The sequence below is a fragment of the Lissotriton helveticus genome, chromosome 7 (assembly GCF_964261635.1).
Source record: "Lissotriton helveticus chromosome 7, aLisHel1.1, whole genome shotgun sequence".
In the NCBI taxonomy this organism is placed as follows: Eukaryota; Metazoa; Chordata; class Amphibia; order Caudata; family Salamandridae; genus Lissotriton; species Lissotriton helveticus.
In genome coordinates, this window is record NC_136068.1 from 1,573,117,587 (window position 1) to 1,573,133,207 (window position 15,621).

At 45.3% G+C, this 15,621-nt stretch overlaps 1 protein-coding gene across 11 annotated transcripts in view; it reads left to right on the top strand.

The window, feature by feature from the left end:
- KASH5 (KASH domain containing 5) overlaps nucleotides 1-15,621 on the top strand; it is a 3,089,192-nt gene that overhangs the window by 1,073,719 nt on the left and 1,999,852 nt on the right. The window lies entirely within an intron of this gene.

The window sequence follows — 15,621 nt, forward strand, 5'->3', positions numbered from 1 at the left end:
CTGTGGGGCTCTTATCTAGCTTCTGGGATCCTGTGAGGAAATAGCTATTTATTTGGCTCCATGATGATGTGGTGCTGGATTAACCCTGTCATCTCTGGATTTTCTGTAAATAAGGAGGAGAGTGCCTGTGGAAGTTTATTAGTTTTTCTGTTGATTCATAGGGTGCTCTTGGCCCCAGGAAACCTCATTAGTTCTGAAACCATCCAATGAGGGAAATTATATACTTGTAGAGTTTTTATTATTCGTAATCATAAGAGAGGCAAGCAGGATTGTTAAGTGGGAACTTTGTTGATTCTTCCCATTTGTTATGAATGTATTGCTTACAATTGCTTATTGTTTTTATTATAGAAAGCTAATCAGCAAGAGACCAGGGAAACTATTTACTTTGCAATAAAAGAACCATGCCTCTGTGCCAGGAGTTTATTATGAGAAGAGGGCAGGATCACCAGAACCTTGTTACATAGTTGAAATTCCATTTAGACAATGTATTAATCGTATTGCTGTTTATCCTGTATTGGGGAATCTTTCATAGATTCACATGCACAAATCATTCCCCGTCGTCGAAGGGGAAGTTCCACGGTATCATAATCAAACTGTAATAGAAAACTAGCATAGGCTATAATGGCTCTGGGCCATGAGTTTACTAGCCTATCTGAGTCCTTTTTAAAAAAAGGCCCAAACATCAACTTTAACCAATCGGCTGTTAGCACCTTCTAGAATCTTCCCAAGAGAGGCTGAGTCCCTTCAGATTTTCACCACAAGTTGTGTGTGAAGAGAGTCTCCCTGCGCTCTGCTCAGTATTCTCATTTAAAAAGCTTTATTTAGCTTTATATTTCCAATATGTCTGATTGTGAAGGCCTTTTCCGTCCCTGCAAGACATGTGGGAAGAAGAGAGTTCATGTGGATGACCCACATAAGGACTGCCTTTACTACCTCCATCCCAAGCATGAGGTAATAGAGTGCAAGATTTGCCACACTTTCTCCTCACAAATGTTGAGGGACAGGGAAGGGAGGCTACTCCTATGGCTTCAGAAGACCAAGACTCGGAAAACATCTTCAGAGGATGACAGTGATTCAGTTGCCAGGTCTCACAATAGGGCTATATCTCTTGAATGAGCTTCAGAGAAGTCCAGAAAATCTACCAAGACTTCCCATCTACCTCACAACTTCAAGAAAAAGGGGAAACAAAAACATTTCTCCTCAGAGACCTCCTTACCTGGTCGGTCAGCACCTTCTGCTAGAGACAGAGACCGCCCTCTTCTACCGACCCATCTGCGAGGAATAAATCTGCTTTAAAATACCCTATGACAACCTCTCCCTGTCGGCACCAAGACTGTCGACAACCACTACTGCCATCAATTAAGACGACGATAGCAGCCATCAACGTGCCCATCTCATTGAAACAGATCCAAGCATTCGCTAAGTTGCTGTTGATGCCCCCGTTGATGATAGATCAGACGCTGCTTCGGTCAAGGACCATCCCGTCAATGATTTCGCAGTAGACGGTGGCCCCAACGTCGACCATTGTAATTCCTCCAATGACTGCATCATCTGTGCCTCCATCAACGATGATAAAAATCCCTAAATCTCCAGGGCCTCCCTCCCTCCTGAGGTTACTTCACCTAGCAAGGACTCACCCCTGCCTCCTACTGGACCTTGAGGAGTCGTTTGATGATGACAGCCTCTTTGGTGCAGCTCACAGTCCTTTAGAGCTGAATGTGAAATGTCAGGAGGAAGATGAAAAGTATGAGAACAAAGACAATATTTTCAGCAGTGTTATCCTCCAACTCCAAGATATTATGAGCAATGAGGATACTATTCTGACCCTGCACCTAATCCTTGACACTTTGTTTCTTCCTGCTTCCTTGGTTCAGGATCTCCATCTCATGCTTTCTGACTATCGGAGGGGCTTTCCACAGCCCCTTAAGAGCAACCTGCTGGATCGCCACCACTACCACCTGCTACCCCTCTGGTTTCTCTGTTCCTTCCTCTGCCAACTACACCTAGGATGACATCTACGTCCCATGTAGCAGTACTACCCAGAGAGGATCCTTCTTCCTCAGACAAGGAGGGAGAACAGGGTGAAATTCCGGAATGTCAACCACCTCTAGATAAATGGGATGAATATGTAATTCCAACACTGTCCCCACCTCCACCTCGCCAGACCGATTCACCTCCAGAGGATATTAGCGGTGTCCATAACCTCATGGAGAGAGCCACAACCAGATTTCACCTGCCAATGTCGAAGTAGTCTGACTGCTTCCTCTACGATTTCGAAGAGCAGGCCAGAAGATTAGCTCATTTTCATTAGCTCCTAAAGAATACAAAACTGCTATTCTGGGAGCTAAAGCAGCTTATTTTTCTCAAAGAATATCAGACGCCCAGAATAAGTTGAAGGACATTTTTTCAAAAGTTAATGACCTATGTAATTCCAAGAGGACTCTTCCCATACAGACACCAACCCAAGATTTATGTGATTCCCTGAATAACTTTTTCCTGGAGAAGATCTCCATCATCAAAGCCAGTATTCCAATTCCAATTACATTGCATAGAGAATCCCTGGATAATTTGATAATTAATGTATCCACTCTGGATCATCTTCCCACTATTTGCCCTTCAACCTTTTCAGATTTGCTGACTCATGTCAAATCCGTCTCCCCTAATGACTGCTGCCCCCCCCTATTATTAGGGACGTTTTTTCCAACCTACCTCACAGCGTGTTACCCTTTCTTAACGAATCTCTCACGCAGGGCAGGGCCCCTTCTGCTTTTAAGAGTGCTATTGTTGTCCCTCTACTTAAAAAGCCAGGGGCTGTTCCTCTGAACCCCTCCAATTACCGGCCTATCGCTCTCCTCCCTTTCCTTGCTAAGATCTTAGAGGCTCATGTGACTAAGAGCCTCTCCAACTTTATCGAACAGACAGAATATCTAGAGCCGCACCAAGCTGACTTTCGGCCCGCCCACTCTACTGAGGCTGCGATTCTGGCTATGATGGATACTATGAGAGCCAATGCCGACAAAGGTGATCCTCAGGCTCTGGTGCTACTAGATCTGTCGGCCGCGGTCGACCATAAAATCTTGTTGAACCATGTCAAACAGGCCCGCATATTGGGTTCTGCCTACAACTGGATTAAATCCTTTCTTGAGGGCAGAACCCAAGCTGTTCGCCTTGCTTCTTTCACTGCTCCTGAGCTTACGACTTCATGTGAAGTCCCACAGGGCTCGTCCCTTTCCCCACTCCTGTTTAATCTTTATCTCCAGCCTTTGATTCATTCCTTAAAAAACATGAAGGTTACTACCTTTAACTATGCGGACGACCTCCAGCTGGTTTTACCCTGGACAGTTCCACTGATTCCATCCTTCAATTCCAAACCACTAATCTCCATACTCAGAGCTGGATGGACTTAAACCATCTGAAACTCAACCCTGGCAAGACTGAATTAATCTTGCCTGGGAAGAGCGAACTCTCCTGGGGCCCTCATTATTAGCCGGTGGAATTGGGTCCCTCTCCTGTCCCCTCTTCATCGGTAAAAAGTCTTGGGGTCATCAATAACGCCGACCTCTCGCTCAGAGGCCAAGTGGGGGCAGTGTCTCGTCCTGTCTATTTCAGCTGCGCAGGATCAGGAAAATTGCCCAATTGCTTACCCACTGTGCCCTGACACAGGTTGTGATTGCTTTGGTACTGTCCCGCCTAGACTTTTCCAATTCCATCTACCTTTGCCTTCGATAATAATACTTTATTTGTAAAAATCATAAAAGGGGGGATCTTACCAACATGAGATAAACGTTAACATCTTTGAGTCAACTTAGAAACAGCGTAAAATCACATAAGTGAAGAAAAAAGAAAAAAATGGCACAATAAAATAACACAAATCGTTAGCAACTTGCACGAATATGCAACCAATGTATAAGAAGAAGAAAACAAAATGAAAAGACACGAGTGTGGCTGTGCAAGGGGATAACTGTCTCATTAAGGCTTCAGGAAAACAAATGAGTGTTCTGACGAGGGATACAAAATGCTTGGGGGGTTGAATTTAACTTGGTAAAAATAACACTTGTTGACTCAGAATGAAGTGCATATGCTGGAAGAGTGGAAAAAGGGTATCTATTAGGAGAATAAGGGAGAGTCCAGGGCCAGCCGTGGGGAGACCAATTGGCCCAGTTTGTCTTTAATTGCTGCCTTGTTTTCCAACTCTTGGGCAGCGAGAGCCAGGAATTTTATAGATTTGCAGGAGAGTTGTATCCAAGACCTGCTAAGGCATTTTATCACGGCCGCCCTGCAAGTTCTAACTTGCGCTTCTCTTAGGAGTGGTAACAAGAGCATCTTCCTTAAATTTTGTAGTGCCGGGCATATACATAATAAGTGCAATAATGACTCTGCACCCTTGCCGCAGAGGCGACAATCTGAAGTTGTCCAAGTCCGTAGCCATTTGGGGGTAAGGTCTTTGCTCGAGAACCAACCCAGCCTCAGAAGACTTAGTTTCCTCTTGTAATAATCCCTGAAACTTTCTTGCAAGTATGGCTGACGTTTCAGTTCGTTATATGTTTGCAACACGATCCAGGCATGGCTTTTTCCAGCCACTGCCCCTTTGTCCATTAGGAGCGATGCTTGTTTGATGGCTTTGTTAGTAATCTGTTTAACCGCATGCGCGCTAGCGGTTTTCCCGCTGCGCGCTGCGATTTTGAAAAACCCGCGTTACATGACGAGCTCAGCTCGTCATCCGCGTAGCGCAGGTTACGCTCATGACGAGCTGAGCTCGTCATGAGCGTAGAAGGGGTTAAAAGCATTGTAAGACATAGGTGAAAGCCAGGCTTCTTCCAGATTTAACGATAGAAGCGCTTGCCTAAGAGACTTACATGTTGAGTTGGGGAGCCTAGCCTGTTTTTCGATTTCTAGCCAGCAGAGGTGGGCAAGTGAGTTGTCTTCGGCGTCCCTCATACGCCAATAGTATTTGGCCAGGGCCCCTTGTCTTGCCGGAGTCTGGTTTGTTAATCCATATTCCAGACATATTTGGGCTTGCGAAATGTGTCGCGGGATCGAAAAGAGGTTTTTAAACAGTCTAGATTGGGCAAGATTTAGCACTGTAGAGTCCCTGGTTGCCATCATTTCCGAGCCGTATGTGAGCGAGGGCAGAAATTTTGCTGCTACGATCTTTAACATATGTCCGGTTGAACTTCCACTTAAATGTTTTTGTATGGTTTTGAAGGCAAATTGAAGTTGTTTCGATTTTGATTTCCCCTGATCTAAATGGTATTTGTACTTTAGTTGATGGTCAAGTAGGAAGCCCAAGTATTTGTATTTATCAACCTGTGTTAAAATAGAAGAGTTTATCCTCCAGACAAATTTTGGTTGTTTCTTTCGGGAACTGGAGAAGCATAGAATATTTGATTTTTTGAGGTTTATTGTTAATTGTGCTTTGGAGATGTACAGCGCAAGTTTGGAAATCAGCCGTTGTAGGCCAAGCGGAGTTTGCGAGAGAAGCACGATGTCGTCTGCATATTGCAGACTCACTATGGGTGTTTGTCCCAATTTCGGTGGATCTCCCTGAATTGTGCGTAGGTCACTCTCTAGGTCTGCGGTGTAGATGTTGAATAGGCTCGGGGCCAACACGCATCCTTGCTTTAGCCCGTTAAATGTTTGAAATTTCTTTGTTAGGCGTAGGCCATCTCCTTTTTTTATTTGGACCCAGGTATGCGAGTATAATTCTATGATTGCTCCCAATAACTTTGGAGGCGCACCCCAGGCTTTCATTTTGACCCAAAGTTTAGATCTAGGCACTTTATCAAAGGCCGATTTCAAGTCTAAAAAACATGTGTATAGCGTGGTGGAATTATCAATTGCCTTTTTAGCTAGGAGGGTTAGCGCTGATAGGTTTGTTAGGGTGCCCATACCGGCCCGGAAACCTGTTTGTGTCAATGGGATTAACCCTTTGCTGCTAACCCAAGACTCCAGCTCTGCCAATAGAATGGATGCGTAGATCTTGGCCTCCACATCTATTAAGGCTATTAACCTATAGTTGTTGGGATCTGAACGAGACCCTGATTTGTGAATTGGTTGTAGAATACTACCCCTCCAGGAATCGGGAAAGTTCCCGGTCCTTAGGCTGTAACAGAACAGGGGGGATAAGTGACTAGCCCAAAACGTAGGATCTTGCCTAAATAGGGCGTTGGGAAGGCCATTTGGTCCGGGGGCCCCGTCTGCTCTCAGGTGTTTTATAGTACTCGAAACCTGCTTTGGTGTAATCAATTTCTCCGATGTGCTCCAGTGACGGTGTCTTACAGGTTACTTTGGATTGAGGAGACTTTGCTTCTGCCATTGTTCTCAAACTTGGAGTTGGAGTGGACTCTAATGGAGTTGCGAGTGTATTGTCTGTGGATGTATCGTGCGTAAAGTTGTATAATAGATCAATGTGAGTGCCCCAAATCTGTCCGGTCATGTCCGAATTGAACTGTCGGTGTTTGCCGTTAAGCATAAAATTTATTTTTGCCCAGAAGTCTTTGGAATTCCGCAGTTTGCTAGCATGGAGTATAGTGCACTCTAGTTTTTCCTTGTGCTTTTGCTTGGCCAATTTGGTCTCACGTTTTAGCTCTTTTTTTAAGGATTCAATTTTTTTCAGGGTTTGTTGTGATAGTTGAGGATCCTTTTTACGTTGAGACCTGAGATATGAATTAAGTTGCTTTTTTAATAAACGCAATTTTGGAGTGTACCATTACCCACCTCCATTTCTTGTTGTTTTGTGTCCTCTGTGATTAGTTTGATATGTTTTGTTGATATTCACTACAAAGGACTCCCAGGTCTTTACTATGTCTTTTGATACAGCTGGTGGTGAGAGCAGTGAGTGGCATGTCTCCATTAAATTGGAAATGTTGTCATCATTCCAATTTAATCTTTGCAGGTTAATAAGTTGAGTATTCAATGTTAAAGGCTGCGCTTGCTCGGACTTGTTTAGTAGGATTGATAGTGTGAAAATCTGTGGGTAGTGATCGCTTTCACCCCGTTCCTGAATATGGAAGTCTTTGATGAGGGGAAATAGCTCGGGAACTGCCAATGTGTAGTCTATTGTTGAACCTGAATTCCTAGTGACCCTCGTTAGGGCAGCTGGTCTGTCCAAGTGACCCCTTCCGTTTAGTGTGTACAAGTAGAGAGCTTCCAGTTCTGCAGCACATTTCCTCCCCATTGCACATTGTCTGCTTTGATTGCCCTGTCGTGGCTCAATAGAGGTAGGTAAAGTTCCCTCCTGACCTTGAATTAAGTTCATGTTGAAATCTCCAGTTATTAGCATGTTATCGCTTGGGTAGGTGGATTTCAATGTGGTAATTGCGGTTATTAGTTGCTTTATCCTTTTCCCTTTATGTTTTCCACCTGGGTGCATGTATAAGTTTACGATCAATAGACCAATGATAGGCGAAATTTCAATTTTGATGCATTGCATCCATGTGGAGTCTAGGTCAATACAACTGACTGACCAAAGGAAATCGGTGGATACAAAGGTTGATAGGCCTCCCTTTGCCCTGTCGGGGCGTGCCTCCTTATACGCTAGTAGGAAAAATTCTTTATATCCCACAAGAGGCGAGTTTTTTGTCTGCCATGTTTCCTGAAACAAAAGTATGTTGTGTTGAGTGATGAACTCTATAAAGTCGTCTTCTTCCAGCTTTGTGTTTAGTCCGTTGACATTCCACGAACAGATCTTGCAGCCCTGCTCTTTTCCTGCTGTTGATCTTCCATTGATTCATTCTACGTTCCTTTGGGTTGATACCAGGGGAGCTTGTTGGTGCCTCTCAAGTGTAGCTGCATCCTGGTGGGCGAACGTGATTGTGATTTGCCTGGATGGATGACCTTCATCTTCGACGTTACTTCTTTGATCTGGGCCTTTGGCGCTTTAGAAGGCTTTGTTTAGGGCTTTGTCTCTGCAACGGACTAGGGTATTGTGCGGGCTCCACCTTTTTTAGCTCTATGCCCCATAACGCGAATTCCTCCCTATGTGTCAGGATTAATTCTGTGAAAATGTGTTCGGTCCACGTTGTAATCGTGGAATCGGGGCCTGGTTGGTGAGGGTTTGGTTTGAATTCAATTGACACCAAATCACTTGTTTTTAGATGTCGCAAGCCTGGTAATTCTTCTAGAAGTTTTAAAATGGACCCTCTGTTCAGGATGTCATGAGACCCTCTTGAGCTGTATTGCGGAATTAGTTCGAGGTTTTTGCTTGGGGTGTGCCGTATTTGGTCTTTTAGTCGTCTTCTCTCTCCGACGTTTGAAAAGACTGTTCCTGCTCGATCAGCCTCTAAATCGGGTGTGACCGAGTTAGATATGTGTGGGATGCTTGTTGCCTCCTGACCGTTGGGACTATTACTGATGGTGCTTGTGTTTCTCCACTCGGCGTGGCCCTTGTCTTTCTTCCCTTAATCTTTGCTGGTTTATCTACTTCTACTTGTCTATTGTTTGCTGGTGCTTGCATGGTAAAAGTGATAAATTTGGCTTTGTTTCCGTGCTCAGTGTCTGTTATTTGCTGACTCTGAGCTTAATGATTTGGGTTCTACTTTCCCTCCTGGGAAATTAAATATGCTGTACACTTTCCTTGCATTCTAGTGGATTCCTTACTTGGGGGGTTGACAGTTGGAATTGGCCCGCGCTCTGACGTTGTTTTGATTTGGGATGGGGCGCCCTCTATCTGCACTTTATTTTCGATGTCATTGGGGTCGGTGTTTATTTTTTGAGGCTGGGTTACTAGCACCCCTCGGATGTGTGATTTGGATTTTCTTGCTTTTCTCAGGCGCTTCCTTTCTCTCTTTGTGAGTGTGGGTACCTTTTCAGTATGTTTGGGGCTTATTAGACCGTTTGTTGGTGAAGCCTGATTTTGCGGGGCTTCCTCTCGCATGTCAGATTGATTTTGTTCGTCTGAAATTGCTGGCGTAGTGGTGTCATCTGAAGTGGGAGAGTACAATTTATCTTGGATTTCAGGGCTCGCTTCGCCGCTACAGGCATCGATTGATCTGCCAAAACCCTCCTTGGCGTGTTGATGGGCATTTACTGGGCTGGTAGATATCTTTGTCTCCGTTGATGGTTCCTTAATGGCCCCCAGTATCTGTGTCATCAAACTGGGTACAGTCGCCAGTTTATCAATTATTTGGGAACAATGACAAGTGTAAAAGGAAGTGTCCTTATTGAGTTGCACCTCTGTTATCATACTATTTAAGTCCTGTAAATTTGATTCTATCCCCTGGACGTGGGAGGCCAAGATGTTAAGCAGATCGACTTGCGTATCTAGTTTGTCTGCATGCTAGGACATTGCTACGCCTATGGTTTCCATGGACTTTAGTAGTTGCGGCCATATGGTGGCCGATAGAGTTCTATCCAATGTTTCCCCCTGAGTTTGACTAAATATGGGTGAAGAATCAAGGTGCTCAAGAAGATCTGTTTGAGTGTGATGCTCACACAGGTGATCACTCCTTTGAGATGTCCTTTTTAAAAAAAACCTCTTCCTTACCAGGGCTTAGCTCATTTGAGACTGAAGACAGGCACGTACTTTGTTTAAGATCTACTGTTTCGTTTGCTATTGCATTTACTTCTTGTGGCTTCGGAATTTTACTTTCTTTGATTTCTTCGGTTTCTGGACCTGCAGAGAGGAGGCTATAGATTCCATCCGTTTTGTCTTGTTCCGGTGTAAATTGGCCACTCATTGAACTATGGAAATGCACCAGTGAGGGTGGGCTCAGCTTTTAAATGCGATTTTGGTTATGCAGAGAGCCTTTCTCTGTTACTTTAGGGGTCATTTTCTGAACTGCCCATGGGCTTTGCTGCAAAAAGACAGAATCGTTGCTTGCGTCAGGAACCCGATGGACTAGAGCACAAACCGTTGAAGGATGGAAAGCTTGTTGAGCCTTGGGAAATGGTTGTGCCGAGGGTCGGTCCGATCCTTTGACTAGTTGTGAGCTGCTCGGATCATCTGACCCAGGAGGGCCCGATCCCCCGCCCCCAGGGCTCCTTCTTGTTTTAGTGTTGGGGGCATTGCAGGGCTCACTTTGGCACCTTGATTTGAGTTGTGACGATGTTAATTTGACGCCGTTATTCGTGACTTCCGTGGGGACATTATGTTGATTACTGTTAGAATTGTAGCTGACATTATTTTGTGGGACTTCCACTCCGCTCCCAGTGGAGAGACTTTGACATACTTTAAGAAAGTCGGTGATTAGTGCACGTTTGCTTGCTTTGAGGTGTGGGGCTTGAGTATTGTGTGCAGGGGAGGGCATTGCGTCATTATCGATTTGACCCTTATTGTTTTCTGCGGGTCTGCGGTCCCTTGTGCCTACTCAAGCGCCTCCAACTGGTACAAAATCAGGCCGCTAGGTTAGTCCACAAGCAACCTAGATGGCTTTGTGCTAGACCCCTGTCGGATAAACTTCATTGGCTGCCTATTGCCCAACGCATTGCCTTTAAGTCAGGATATATAACCTTTAAAGCCCTGTACGGTAGTAGTCCCAAATTCATCAGCTGCATAATAGCAAGGCACGCTCCTCTTCGCAACCTACGGTCCGCTCAGACGCCAGGGAGGGCTTAGGTTCTCCTACCTCGCCCCAAAACTCTGGAACTCCTTGCCATCAGCAATCCGGATGAGCAACAATCTCCTGGGGTTCAGAAGATTGCTTAAGACCTGGCTGTACGAGCAAGCTCTTGTGTAACTTCCCCTTGATGTAACACCTGCCTAATCAGCGCCATGAAACCTTAGGGTGACCGTGCGCTCTATAAATTCCTATTAAGATAAGAAGATAAGAAGATTGGTACATTCTATAACCGATAGTGCACTCCATATGGCTAGAGGGAGTAAAGGTTATTGAAAACCGGGCCACTGTACCAGCTGTCCTTCCACGCTTAGACAAGAAGTGCAGAGCACCTGTGGACTCCCCTGCATGCTTGACAGGACACCCCAAGCATGACTCCTTCCTCTCGCAGGTGGCGCAAAGGAGGTCAAAAAACCCCTCTACCCTGTTTCTGCAGCACCTGACAAGGAGGGTTACCATCTAGATAACTATTAGAAAAAGGTTTTCAACTATGTCCGCAATCCCGGTGTGTGCAGCCTACTCTCTCGCCATTCTAGGCCACTGTGACCGTCACATATGGTCTGCTATCAGGGATATCATTGACTTCATTTCAGAGGACAAATGACTGGAAGCAGAGGAATTCTTACTGGAGGGTGAGCAGACATTGTCCAAACTTATAGACTGCAGCATGGATATCTCCTCCACAGGCTTTTGTCAACTAGCGGGCGCAGCAGTCTTGCAATGCCAGGGGTGGTTAGAGATGACCTAATTTTGACGCGATGTACAATCAAAAATACTGGACCAGTAGCAGTCCTATTGGCAATCTCAAAGCAAGGGTTTCACAGACAACCGCCTCCTGAGAGCTGTGACCCCGGTTGCAAACAGTGACCTCTTCCAGGTATTAGCTACAACAAATGTCACATTACCTCCCGCATTGGTGAGCCATCACCTGGGACAGATGGGTTTTGGACCCTGTCACCAATGGCCATACCCTGAAGTTCACAGAACGTCCACCAACTACTCCGCCAAAGGGAGCCCCTCCCCCTTGTCTTCACTTATTGCAGAAAGAAGCTCTCTTGACGCTCTCAAAAAGGGCAATTGAGAAGGTCCCAACAGCGCAGGTGGGACAAGGATTCTGCTCTCGTTTTTTCCTCTTCCGTAAGAAATCAGAGGAGTGGAGACTGATCCTAGATCTTGGGCAACTCAATAATTTCCTCCGCAAGCTATCCTTCCGGATGGTAACTCTCTGCGACATCCTTCATTGCCTTTACAGCCAAGATTTCATAATTTCTCTAGATCTGGAAGATGCTTACTTACATATCCCCATCCATCCCAAACACCGTAAGTATCTTTCACAGTAGCTGTTACCCATTACCAATTCAAGGTCCTCTCCTTCGGTCTCAAGTCTGCACCTCTGATATTCACCAAGTGCATGGCCTCAGTAGCTGCAGCACGGAAGCAAGGTCTTCAGGTATTCCTTTACCTAGACTTGCTGTTAAATGCCCCAACTCCAGGACAAGCTGCAGAAAACTGTCTCTCAAATGTTTCGCAAGTGGGCCCTAACTGGCAAAATTCTCCACCACTCCCAATCAAATCATGACATTCCTTGGAGCCAATCTCGACACCATACAGAACAAAGCCTTCCTCTCTCAAGAAAGGCAAACAAGACTGGCTTGTTTGGCTCTAAGCATTGCAAGAAAACAGTGCGTTTCTCTGAGATTGTTTGAGTCGCTCCTAGGTATGATCTCCTAAGCTATAGCTTGATCGCCTCGGCGTGTCTCAAGATGACAAGGAGTTACAGTTTCAGTGGATCTAGTCGGAAGGATCCTTCGAGGACTTGATCTCTATCTCTCCTTAGATATTACCCACGGTGGCACGGTGGTCTCACATTCCATATCTCTCTTAGGACCTCACATATCTATCGCCAGTGCCAGATTTTATCATCACTACGGTGGTGCGGCCGCATGCAAGACCTTCAAATCCAGGGAAGGTGGTCGACCAGTCACAAATCTCTACGCATCAACAGCTTGGAGCTCAAAGCCATTTTTCTCACCCTGCAAGCTTTCCTCCCAAGGATCGCAAACTCCTCCATGCTAGTTTGTATCGACAATATGACCAGCATGTATTATATCTGTAGGACGCTGGCTCAGTATATGGTGTACACCTATTGATGAGACCCTCTGCATTGAGTCCAGGCTACTCTTAGTGATAGTTGTAGTAGTTCCTGATAACCAAAACTCTCAAAGAGTAGCTGTGGTGAGCAGCTAAAGGTTATCCAGGAGGGTGTGAAGCAAGTGCATTATCACACAGTCAGTCAGTGAAGCTTACACACAAGAAAGAACCACACCATTGTTACCTTGTATTTATTATACACTAATATTAAAACTAGTTTGGTATATCTCCTACCCTGAGATATCGATGCACAATAAAATATACTTCAAAACAGGTAAATAAAGCCCATTAAACACATGGGCCCCTGTGGGGGGACCAAACCATATACTAAGTAAATGGAGTGCGAGGTGAGTACCAAACCAAGACTAACACACAAAGAACTAGGGACTAGGGACCAGGGGAGCACAAAAGCACCACAGACATGGCTATATGCAAATCAGTCTGACTGTGGTCAAGGCGTTATGCAAATCAGTCTGACTGTGGTCAGACTGATTTGCATATAGCCATGTCTGAACTGGGGTGGCAGAGTGGGCTAAAGAACAGTGATGGATTAAACCCAGATCTTTTGACTGGGTGTGAGTGTTTGATTGATTCAGATGCTCTGTCCATCACCACCCCCTTTTATACCGCTTTTGGCCGCCATAAGTGTGGCAGGGTATACTCAGACGTGAGTCCCTTGCTCACTTTGCCACTGGATTCAAGCAAGCCGGGCTGAAGACGGCTGGAATGCCAGAAACCGGTCATCGGAAGCTTGTTTCCGGTCCAGGGAAGACATGGCTTGGCAGTTCGGGCTGGACTGTTCCCATGAGGCACAGGGTCAGACTGATTTGCATATAGCCATGTCTGAACTGGGGTGGCAGAGTGGGCTAAAGAACGGTGATGGATTAAACCCAGATCTTTTGACTGGGTGTGAGTGTTTGATTGATTCAGATGCTCTGTCCATCACCACCCCCTTTTATACCGCTTTTGGCCGCCATAAGTGTGGCAGGGTATGCTCAGACGTGAGTCCCTTGCTCACTTTGCCACTGGATTCAAGCCAGCCGGGCTGAAGACGGCTGGAATGCCAGAAATCGGTCCTCGGAAGCTTGTTTCCGGTCCAGGGAAGACATGGCTTGGCAGTTCGGGCTGGACTGTTCCCATGAGGCACAGGGTCAGACTGATTTGCATATAGCCATGTCTGAACTGGGGTGGCAGAGTGGGCTAAAGAACGGTGATGGATTAAACCCAGATCTTTTGACTGGGTGTGAGTGTTTGATTGATTCAGATGCTCTGTCCATCACCACCCCCTTTTGTACCATCATAAAACTAGCAACAGAATCATTGTAGTGGCATGATTCCAACAAGTTTGATACTAAACATGACTAGGTTCGGTGAAGCCATTATGCAGCTGGACATCTTGACTTGGTCAGTGTCCAATACATGCCTTAAAATGGCTTCCCTGCACTTACAAAGCCAGAGAATGGACTCCGAGTTTTTTAGGGGTGTCTCTGCTCGTGCAGTGGCACCCTTACACTTATTTTATTTATTTATTTTTTAAATGTTATATAGCGCGAACAAGACCCATGAGGGTATCAGAGTGCTTTACAATTGAGCAATAGAGAGGAGGCATATAGATCAGACAACAGGGTGATCAAAAGTACGGGGGAGAAAAACTCTAGGCCGGCATAACAAGGCATAATCATAAACAGTCGAACATGTACTAGGGGTGAGACGTATCAGAGCTAGCCTGGAGAATAGAGGAACGAGAATAAGCAGAGCGGTTTACAAAAGTCACAGAGGAGGAAGCTAGGAGATCTAATAGCAAATTAAGTATGAACTGTGCATAAAGAGGTAACTCTCTGAAAACCCAAATCAAATACCATCATAAAAAGTCCGGTATTAAACAAAGGAGAGGCAGACAAGCTTTTGAGTGCTTGTCAGGCGAGGGGGTTCTAGGGCATGAATTTTTAATAGCGCTATAACTTCCTTTTTGAACGTTATCGTTGAGGGCTTCATCCTAATTTCAGGGAGCAGGTAGTTCCAAATTCCATAGAAAGCTTGATTGTAAGTTTTCTTTTTATTGAACTTCTGCGGTTTCAGCAGTAGGGTGCTGGCACTTCTGGAGGATCTGGAACCACTGGATATTACAAGTTTTTGTGAGCGGTATAGCGGGGTGTTCAAATTTAAGGCTTTATGGGTCATGCAAGCAATGTTTTGTTGTATCCTTGCTTCATATGGAAGACAGTTTAGGGATTTCCGCTCCGGCGTTATATGGTGGTATCTTTTCGAGACAGTGATGAGTCAGCAGCAGAGTTAGAGAGGCTCTTAGTGGAGCCATCTTCGATCTAGGGAGTCCACAGAGAGTTGCATTTCTATAGTCCAACTTGGAAATCACCAGAGATTGCACAGCAGATTTGAAGTTGTTGGGGAAGGGAGGGGAAGGTTTTATTTTTCTTAGGATGCACATTTAGAAGTTGGCTTCCTTGGTGAGAGCAGTAATGTGCTTCTGCATGGTCAGGCTCTTGTCTAGCATTATGTCCAGTGAGCTTGTGGCGTCAGTGATGTGTGATATGCAGTTAGGAGCTGTTACTCCAGTATTGGAACTTTCATAGATTCCCATGCTTGTTTCATTCCCTGTCGTCGGAATGGGAGTCCCTGGTATACATAAAATAGCAATAGAAACCATTACCAAAACAGAACCTAGGCCTAAGCCATTCTTGTTTTGCATCCAATCCACCTCTTTTTGTAAAAGAGACCAAACAAATGAACAACCAATCAGATTAGCCTCACCCCTTAGAACCCTCCTGAGAGAAGCTCAGAACCTCAGATTTTCTACTTCACGTTGTGCTAGGGAGTCTCCACTGAGCTCTGCTCAGCTTTTTCCTATTTCCTTAAATCTACAGTTTTTTCTTCAATACCTACTTGGACTTCGTGT